General features: G+C 42.7%; 1 pseudogene; it reads left to right on the top strand.

Annotated features, from left to right (window-relative positions):
* The first annotated feature begins 7,052 nt into the window (after positions 1-7,052).
* On the top strand, positions 7,053-7,353 carry LOC107544866 (alpha-ketoglutarate dehydrogenase component 4 pseudogene; annotated as a pseudogene).
* The last annotated feature ends 3,354 nt before the right edge of the window (positions 7,354-10,707 follow it).

The raw sequence follows: 10,707 nt of genomic DNA, 5'->3' as shown, positions 1-10,707 counted from the left end.
ATTCTCACGCTGCTGGACACTAAACCACCCCTTCTTCTTTGCTGTGACATAACGCACCCACACAAGTTTGGTCGGGTGCCTTTGCGGACACGTGCAATTTCTCTTTTCCAAAATAATCCAGGGAGTGGAACTACTGGGTCGTGGAGACTCAGGTTCCACTTATGCGCAATTCATTGCCTGTCGCCCTGACCTGTTTTTCCTGGGATTGCCATGGCAACCAGCTCTTGGGCGCTGGGGTGACTGAGCGCGGGGGTCCCCTTGCGCCGGTGCAGCGGGGGCCAGGCAGGGGCCCCGCAGAGCCTGCTCAGGGTCAGGGGCCCGCGTGCAGAACCGCGAGGTGCGGGCCTTGGTGTCCGGTGGACCAAACCTTTGGTGCTGGGTAGCCGGTCCCCTTACTCCCCCTGGACTCTGGCCCGTGGTGCGGTTTGTCTCGCCTCTTGGAGCAGCCAGTAGCGCCCCCTGCTGGTGCGTCCTCCCTGGCGCACTCTGGTCACTTCTAAGAGACCCTTGTCCCCTGGGGATGGGTGGGTTAGGGGGAGGGAAGTGGAGCGCGGGTGGCTTCATCGCCCTGCCCCTAGGCTGCTCTGAAGCATTCCTACCTAAGCGGGTGGGAGGCACGTGAGAGGCTGTGCAGGGACCACTCGTAATCGGTGGAGGGTTAAATGACACACCGTCGATGTTGTGCGAGGGACTGCACGCACAGCTGGGCTGCAGCCCTGGGCTGGGACCCCACAATGCTGGTGCTCTTGGGGGTCCTGCTTTAGGGGTTGGTTTAGAGCACTGAAAATCAACCAGGGTATATGATTGATTGTCTAACCACTATGCTGTATGCCTGAAACTAAAACAAAATAATATTGAATGCAAACTGTAATTGAACAAAAAGATGATGGCAGTTACTTTTTAAAAGTAATAAAACTTACAAATTGTTAAAAAAAAAAAAAATCAACCAGGGATTTCGCTGTATATTCAGCATCAGGAGGTTGAAATGGATGTGACTTTGATGCCCATTACCAGCTTGGAACAGTAAACAGTGTCGGGGCAGCTGGCTTAACAAGCCCTGATTCTGCCCACTTCACAGTTGACATAATTTGCTGATTGAGTGGTTGCATTATAGTCTATGACATGATCATTTATGGTACAAATATTTATTGAGAACCTACTGTTGCAAGATATTGTTCTAAGTGCTTTAAACTATTAGGTAATTTGACCCTTATATCAACACTCTAAGTAAGAAGTATTATTACCCATGTCGTAGATGGGAAATTAAGGCACAGAGAGGCCCAATAATGTTCCTCAAGTCCCACAGTGGTTGAGCCCCATTTGAACCCAGGAAGCCTACATTCAGACCCATCCGTGCTCCTAGCCACTTTGCTACACTGGTTCTCTTGTCAGTGAGTTTCCCTCCCTCTCTTTTTCTCATTTTTCCTTCCTTCCATCTGTCTTTTCTTCCTTTTTCTTTCCTGGTCATATTTGTTGAAGTATAATTAGCACATGGTTATATTATATTATTGTATAATTAAAAAATGGTTAATTATAACATAATCAAGATACAGACATTTTCATCACTCCAAGAAGTTCATTGTGTCTTATCTCCACCCCCGAGCTCTGGCAACCATTGACCTGTCTTCCTGAGCTTTTGCTCTTTGGAGAATGTCACACGAGTAGAATCATAGAGTGTGTAGCCTTTTGAGTAGTCTCCTTTCACTGAGCATAACGCAGATGAAATTCATCCATGCAGTTGCATGTGTTGGTAGTTTGTTTCTGTTTATGATTGAGGGGTATTCCGTTGTATGAATGTTTAATAGCTTATATGTATACCACTTGATGGATGTTTCTTAGTTTTTGGTGATTATGAATAAAGCAGCTATAAGTATTTGCCTACAGGTATTGGTATGAACATATATTTTCATTTTCTTGGGTAAATACGTAGGTGCAGGATTGCTGGGTCATATAATAAGCAAATATTAAACAATATAAGAAAGATCCAAACTGCTTTTTTCAAAAAGGCTGTACCATTTTGTATTTTCACCAGCAATGTGTGATCTTGTCAATTGCTCTGTGTCTTTTTCAGCACTTGGTAGAGTCAGGTTTAAAAATTTTTTAGCCAATCTAATAGACATGTAGTAGTATCTCATTGTGGTTTAACACGCATTTCCCTCATGACTAATGACGCCGAGCATGTTTTCATGGGCTTATTTTATAACTGTATGTCTTCTTTGGAATGCTTTCCTAAAATTAAAATTTTATTTTTATTAACCATATGCTTATTAACAAATATCATTAATTCCAACACTAAAAATGGATGTTCACATAAAATTTAAATGTCGAGGATGCAAGATAGTGTAGTAGTCAGGGTCAGGAACAGCTTAGTAACTTACTAGCCACATGCTCTTGGGCAGATTGTTGTGAAATGCTGGCTGTTTTCTCATCTGTAAAATAAGGATACTAGGAATATCTACTGTAAAGAGTTTTTGTGAGGATAAATGAGATGACTCATGTGATGTATGCAACACAACCCCTGACACATAGTAAGTGCTCTACACATATCAGCCATCACCATCATCATCTCCATCACCATCATCATCTTCATCATCATCATCATTATCATCATCTGGTCCATGACTACATTCCATAAAAGTATACATCACCTAACACACATTTAGAAAATTCATTCATTTCTATCTAATTCCAGAACTGTAAAGGGATTAGTCCACTCCTCAAATATCACAAAAGAAGATGAAGAGACCAGCAATTGGAAGACCCTGCAAATATTTATGAAATACCAGTTCAAATATGGAAAATCTCAGTAATTTCCAGACCTGCTTTGACATCTTTCCAGATGCCAAACTAGTATAATAGCTAGTTCTTCTTTGTTCCTCCAGATTTCCTAGCAGTCAATAGACCCATCCTACCAGAACTCAGCTCTTTCTTGAAGGACCAAGACTGATGTTTAAAACATGCACAGAATTAAACAAGTGTGTAAACTACTTTGCAACTTGCAAACACCTTTAGGTGAATAGGCATCATTTTAATTAGGTAGCAATATGTTTTTGCCTTTTGTTGATACAGCTCAATACCGACTCTCTTCTCTGACATTGTAGTGTTATGAAATTGTAATGGGGTTTTGGTTGGTTAAATGAATCTTTGGGAAAATAAATTTAAACCCAATTTAATTTAATGCTTTGAAATGGCTTTAGCTATTGATGCCTTGAGCACTAAAGCAGGACTCCTGTTTTTAAATGTGAGGGCAGGATACTATGTGATAACTCAGTGAGTCCACTAAGGGGAGCCATTTCCATAGCAAAGATAGCGATGGGACGTGGAGATTGAGTTCGGCAGCCAACGTCAACTTTAGAGGCTATAGATAAAATCACTATATGCACAAGGTCTTCAGATTCCTAAAAGCCCTGTAATTTTTATATCAATCAGACAGAACCATGTTCAAAAAGGCAATACAAACATTTAGCTGCACTGATTTGAAATAAAAATCCCAGGGTAGGTAAAGAACATCCCCCCCTCCCCCCAACACTCCCTTCAGAAATATCCAGCACAAAATAAAAGTTCATTGTAGGTGACAGTAGCTTTAGGTGTTCATTAAAGACATGCTATGTGTTAAGTCTGTCACAAGTATTGGCTCATTTATGCTCACAGTGCTCCGACAAGTTGGAAATAGCTGTCACTGTCCTTGTTTCGTAGTTGGGAAACGGAGGCATGGAGCAAAGGGAACTGCCCAAGGGCGCAGGGCTGGCAGGAGGCAGGCAGCCTGGCTGTAGAAGCCACAGCACACGCCCCGCCACGCTGCCTTTCACCAGGACAGGCCACAGCCTTCGCTGAGTGAGCCACGAGCGACCGAAGGAGAAAGCGAGGGAGCGAGGCGGGGACACGGCCTGGGCAGTGGTTCCAGTGGTCACAATGAGTAGCATTTCCACTGGAGACCCAGAGAGGAAGGTCAAAGTAGAGAGTGGCATGAATATAGCACTAATGTCAAAATAAAATAGATGAGCTTGTTTTAAATTTATTTTAACATTGGAAACTTGGTCAGAAGTCCTTAAGCCTAATGACTTTGAGGCTGTAGAGGGAGGTTTTGACCCAGATGAAGTGAACACGGGCATCAGAAACGCAGTTGCAATGAGAAACATGCTGTGTTGTATAAAACTGAACTTTATTATGGTTTCATTTCTCCATGTTTTATTAGCAGTTCCAAACTTGCCTCATCTTCCTGGCCTGTCTTTAAAAGTTTTTGTCCCCTCTTTTATTTCTGCCTTTGCAGCTGTTTTCAAATACTCTGACTTGGCCATATTTTCTTGGCTTTGATGATATGTGAACCCCAATTTGCCTGGTGTTAAAAGAGCTCTTACAGAGAAATCCAAAAAGAGAAAAGTTAAGCCAGTTTTCCCTGATTTAAAATGATTTCGGCCACGCTATATTCAATGCATGAGGTATCAAAGATGGAAAAAAATAAGCGAATCATTTATAATCCAAAAGAGAGAGGGGAAAATCTCTTAAAAATATCTAACATGGAGACTGAGAGATGTGTTCCGTGGTCGTTGGAGGAGCTCATGACCCATAGCTGTGTTCACGTTCACATTATTTTCTTGGCTAAAACCCAACAACATGGTAATTTAGAAAAATTGACTTACAGAGACCATTTGCTTTGCCAGGGGAGTGAGAGAACCCTATTCTAGTATCCTTGTGAGTCATCTCTTTTCCTTGGTTCTGTAAAGATTGTTACATATTTGATGAAACTCATCAAATATTCCTCAGGAATAAAACAAATGTTTGTGGTTCATTTATAAAGTGGAAATTAATTTGCACAATTAAACATAATTTTAACTTCAAGGTGCTATAAAAAAGACATTTGCCATTGGAGATCTGCCTATTTGGAGGTATCAATTGTTTGCCTAGAAGCCTTTCTGGGCCCTCTTATGTGCTTCATTTTAGCTCAGAATAAGTAAGACAGACAGTTTTGGAATTACGGTCAACTACTTGGCCATCTGGCTGAATGGTGCAAAGAAAGTGACTTTTCTTTTATCCCAGTTTGACTTAACCTCATGAAGGGCTTGAGTAGCCAGAAAGGAATCCCAGGCCAGTGGGAGTCTAGGAGAGTAGGGGGAAACCAGAGCTCAGTGAGGTCCCAGAGAGGGTGGGGTTTCAGCCACAGAGTGCCAAGCATCATAACTGGAGAACCCACATCTGTCACTAAGTTCCAAAGGAACTGGGAATCTCGGAGGGTGAGAGAAGCCACCCAGAGCAGGGTCAGTGCAGCCACAAGCACAGAACGTGGGCTGGAGAGCATAGGCAAGAGCAAAGAATGAGAAACTGCCTCCGATGGCTGGAGGGCCACTGCTTGGAGAGTCATGTACTTGCCACATGTCCCACGGAGAGGTCAGATCCATTAAAGTACATGGTTGGCTTGAAACCACAAAGGCAAGGGAAAAGAACCACATCTAACTATGTTAAAAAAAAAAGTCTGCCTGGTAAATGGCATTTTAAGAAAAAATTAAGACTCTCTTTAAGGAGTTTGACCCTTGGTCTATGGATGAAGAGAAAGGGGCTAGGCAGGGAGTAGTTTGGGCTGTGGAGTCTCACTCATATTTGCTCTCTCACCAGGAACTCTCCCTCAGGGCCCCTATAGTTTTTCCCTTGACCTTCCTTCTTTACTTTCTTCACCCCAACCATTTTGATGGGTGCTGGTGGTGACATAGCACCAAGGTTTCCCAAGGCCCATGACTGGGTAGGTAGCTGGGAGGAAGGGTTGGGAAAACCCATACATGGAAGCAGGAGCTAAGCTTCTTTTTATTTCTTCAACTCCAGTTTACAGTCAATATTATTCTGTATTAGTTTCAGAGGAACCATGTTTCTCTTGTACTGTTACACCCTGGGCTTATGATGGCTCCCACAGGTTTCTGTGTCAACTTGGCTGGGCCATGTTGCCAAGGTATTTGGTCAAAGAGTGTTCTGGAAGTTTCTGTACAGGTGTTCATTGGGTGAGATTAACATTAAAATCAGTTGTTCTTAGGTAAATGTGTTTCCCAAAAAAACATATTTTGGTAGAAAATACCCCTAAATGTGTTTCTTTGGGGAACCCAACACCTGGATGTACACCCTGACACTGACCCATATTCCTTCCTTTCCTAGGAGAAAAATCCTATAATTTTTAATACATTTTGATGGAACTCCCTTTTCCAAAAAAAAGCTTAAGATGTATATCTTAGAAATTATATGAACTGCATTGTGCTCATTACACTGGGCACTTGAAGATGCATGACATGTGTGACAGGATACAACTATTTATGGAGCAGAGCACTCACTCACTGTTCTTTGTCCTGGGCACTTGACATAGCTGCACTCATTTACTACTCACCGCAGCCCATGGGATGGGTAATACCCACTTACAGATGCGGACACCCGGAGAGCTAGTAGTGCCAGGCTGGCTCTGAGCTCCGCTGTCTTAACCACTCTAATGCCTGTCTCTGAAAATGGAAAAGCAATTCATTTGTTTTCCCTCCTTTGTTTTTGCATTAGGAGATGGAATGCAATATCTTTCTTGCCGCAAACCTCCTGGAAAATTTGTATATTAAATCTTCTAGACTCTCCAGGAAAAGGAAACTGGTTTTGCTTTGGGGGAAGTTTCTGGGTCTTAATGGATCATGTACTCCAGTGTGAAAAGTGAGCTTGAGATACAGATGCTTTGGATATAGGATGAGATCTCCAAGACAAAATGAGGTCAGAGGATGGGGGAGAGGAGAAGGGGAATTGTGGAGTTGATCTGAGAGAAGTTGCCCAAGGAATAAGAGTTCTCACCCCAGAAAGACTTGCATGGATATATACACTTAGCCAAAGACCATCGTGAGTGATGGAGTATGTTGCCGTTTTTGTGACTCCCAATGGAGCATGCCTCCCTGTATTCACACACTTGTATTGTCTCTTCCTCTTGAATCTGATCTGGGCCTGTGAGTTGCTTTAACCAGTAGAATAATGTAACGGTGCCACAGTGCCAGCTGTGGACTTCAGTTTTAAGAAGGTCTGGACCCTTCTCGGGGATCCTGATGGGTAGCAAGATGGCATCTGCTAGTAGGGTCATTCAGGTAGTCAAGCCACATACTCCATTAATAAGGTTCCCTGACAGAAGAGACAGTCCTAAACCCACTGGGTCAGAAGTTTTGAGATCAGCAGGACCATTTCACTCTCCTTCGATTTCACAGATTCTAAGGGAGGTAAATTGCCAGATTGGCTGATGCATTAGGGTCCTCCAGACACCACAGAAATAATAAAAACATTGCCTCAGGAATAGAGAAGGAAACCTGTGTCTCAGAAGAAATCGAATTTATGCAATGTGGAGGTCCAGGATAATCACGGATACTGCGGGTGCTGTTTGTTTCCAGACAAAAGAATGTCTTTACAATAAAGGACTTCCAAAATGACAAATGAGAAATTGTGCATTAAACAACTTTAATAAATATTCTGTAAAAAAGTAAATATAGAAAATTTAGATGGAAACTTGTATCTCCTAATTTATGTATGTCGGTCAGCTTTCCCACAAGCTTACCTAATTGTTTATATATTTTATACTTATTAAGGTACACATTAAAAAAAAGGTCTGATAGTTATGATTATGTGTTTTTGGGATCTTTGAGCCACTGTATAATAAATCTGAATATCCTGCTGTAGAGACCACATGAAGAGGCCATGTGGAGAGGCCGTGTGGAGAGGGACAAGCTCTGGGACTACATGAAGACCAAAGAACCCAGCTGACAGTGTGTGTGTTTATGAGCCTGTTGGTTCTGTTTCTCTGGAGAACCCAGACCATCAAAGATTATAAGGTTTGCTGCAGATATTCATGTTGTTGGATAGACTAAGCTCAGGGCCTTCTGAGCTGGAACAGTAGTGAATGACCCCTTGTTACATGCATTAAAGCAATTATTGGATTGAGAATTTGGAGCCGTGTGTTAGGCTTCTGGCTCTGCCCCTCTGTGACCTTGGGGAAACCAATCAACCTTCCTGGGCCTCAGTTTCATTATGGCCACAGCTCTCAAAAATTTCTGTAATTTAAATATGGTTATTAGGATAAAAAAGAAACAATGGAGTCATTGTTACTGCAATAATGAGTGCTTAATCATGGACCAGGTGGGGACCATATAATAAGCTTTTTTTAAAAAGAGCTCTAAAAAGTGGGCGTATTTTGCACTTCCTACTTTCTGCAGTTTAAGTTGTATGAGCTGAATAGAGGCAGCTTCTTGGGAGTTACCATACTTAATCAATTACCCAGAGACATTAACTGGCACACCTGTTCACATTTACCCCTTTATTACTTGGCCTCAGAGCCAATAAAATTATAGTTTGCCCAATTCATTTTCATAATGCATTGATTGCCATTCATCATACAGTTTTTCTCAAGTGTCTGAGTGGGTTGGGGAGAACAGCCATATAAGTGTCAAGGTCCATCACTTAAAGTGGGACCCAAACAGATTCTCTTTGACTTAAGAGGCCTGATCTAGGAGGTGCGCACACTGGGCCCAGGTTGTTTGCTGTCTGGTTTTAGTGTATGTTTGCCAGAACAGTTGCAGGCCTATGTAAGCATGGTAGCCCCAGACCCTGGTGGACTGTTAAGGAGGACTTGGATGGTTCTGTGCATTCCCAGAGCAGCATCTCACATCATTAAGTGCTCACTGTCTCAGGACACTTTTATGATAAAACATCTGTGATCCAGGGCCTGTAAACAGAGCACTTCTCTGACTTGCTGTGGACACAGACCACAGAGGTGAAATGACTGCAGTTTGCGCCTCTTAAATGCTTTCTGCCTCCTGGGAAGACCTTCTCTGTCTTGCTGTCTGGGACCAGGTCTCTGGACAGATCTGGTCTCTGGTGGGTTGGTTGCTACTGTCTCATATGGAGTTCTAGAACCACAGAGACTTAAGACTGAAGGTGGCTTAGAGATGATGGGTTTAGTGGTTTTCAAACTTAATTTTAGCTATAGAGCCTTTTGTTTAAAAGAAATGTGTTAACAGAAGGGCAATGTGGAAAGCTGATGGAAGGGGGCACGTTAGGTTAAAGCTGTCAAGGCAGGGCATGTGGGCTAATATTTCCCGGGGCTGCACCCTCAGCCCTCACAAGGACCCCAAGGGGGAGCCTCTGATTCTGTTTTGACCACAGCAATGTGGTCCAATTTTTTGCTCTTACATAGGGAGGGAACTGAGGCCCAGGGATGTGAAAGGCCTTCCCAAAAGCATCTGCAAGTGAGCGAACAGTGAGTGTTTCTTTCAGAAACTTCTCCCTCAAGTCATTCCCCACACCACCACACTGCTTTTGCCCATGACTTGCAATGATGAAGTAGTTTGTTTTCCCTTTATAAATCATGATGGGTTGCTTTCTGTGATCTCCTGGAAAAATTTCTGCTGTCACATTTTGCTTGGGGATGCTTTGGTGAAGGGGTAGAGCCCCACCCTAGGAGCTGGAGGCCCTATTTTCTAGCCTTGATGCCCTACTGTCTAGCTTCCCGATGATGGGGGAAGTTGTTTTCTTTCACTGGGCCATACTCTTCTAATAGGGAAAATGAAAATCATAATAACCAGGGGACTAGTCATATTAGCTTCCTGTGGCTGCTGTTACAAGTCACCACACACTTGGTGGCTTAAAACAGCAGATATTTATTCTCTCACAATTGTGGAGGCTGAAGTCTAAAATTAGTGTCATTGGGCTGAAATCAAGGTATACTCCCTCTCGAGTCTCTATAGGAGTATCAGTTCCTTGCCTCTTTCAGCTCCTGGAGGCTGCTGTCATTCCTTGGCTCATGGCCCCGTCACTCCAGTCTCAGCCCCGATGGTCACATTGCCTCCTCCTCTTCTGTGTGTGTCAAATCTCCCTCTGCCTTCCTCTCATAAGGATACTAGTGATTACGTTTAGGGCTCACCTAACAATCCTGGATAAACTCCCTTATCTCAAGACCCTTAACATCTGCAGTTTTTGCCTTATGAGGTAATATTTATAGGCTCTGAAGGTTACGTCTTTATCTTTCAGGGCCATTATTTAGCACTCAGGGAGATGATATATGCAAAAATGCTTTCTTCACGATGAGCAAATATATTAAGTATTACTTTCTTAAGTGATAGCTAATGTATTAAAGTATTTTTATTGTAATGATGATAATATATTCTGTCTCAATAGCAGAAGGTACATTAAAGTAACATAACAGAGTAAAATGTTAACAACAATAGAGGTCTGATGTGAGGTAAGTTGGGGACAGCATTCATTGTACAAATATTGATTGAGTACCTACTGTGTGCCAGGACTCTTCTAAGCACTTGAGATCCATTAGTAAATAAAGTAGATAAAGATCCCTGGCAGCATGGAACTTACATTCTAGCAGCTGGGGCTGGAGGGGGCAGAGAATAAACAATAGATGTAGTAATAATAAATTCACATTAATATAAATAATATAATACACTTATTGAATACACAAAAAAGTTAGACAGTGATTGCTGTGGAGAAAGCTGTGGAGGGGCTGGGGGTTGGCAGTTGGTGGTTGGCCTCATTGAATGAAAATATTTGGGCAGACTTGCAGGCGGTGAGGGCGCGCACCCTGAAGGCGTGTGGAGGAACAGTGGTCCAAGTTGACTGTGGTTGTGAAAGGCTGAGGTGGATACTTGGGTAAATTGTTAATAGAAAGGAAGCAGTCAGTGCTCAATTTTTCTTCAACACAGTTTCACC

Source organism: Miniopterus natalensis, chromosome 12, assembly GCF_054644295.1.
Source record: "Miniopterus natalensis isolate mMinNat1 chromosome 12, mMinNat1.hap1, whole genome shotgun sequence".
Taxonomy (NCBI): Eukaryota; Metazoa; Chordata; class Mammalia; order Chiroptera; family Miniopteridae; genus Miniopterus; species Miniopterus natalensis.
The sequence above is the reverse complement of the archived record's forward strand: the minus strand, read 5'-3'. Positions and strand labels throughout refer to the sequence as shown.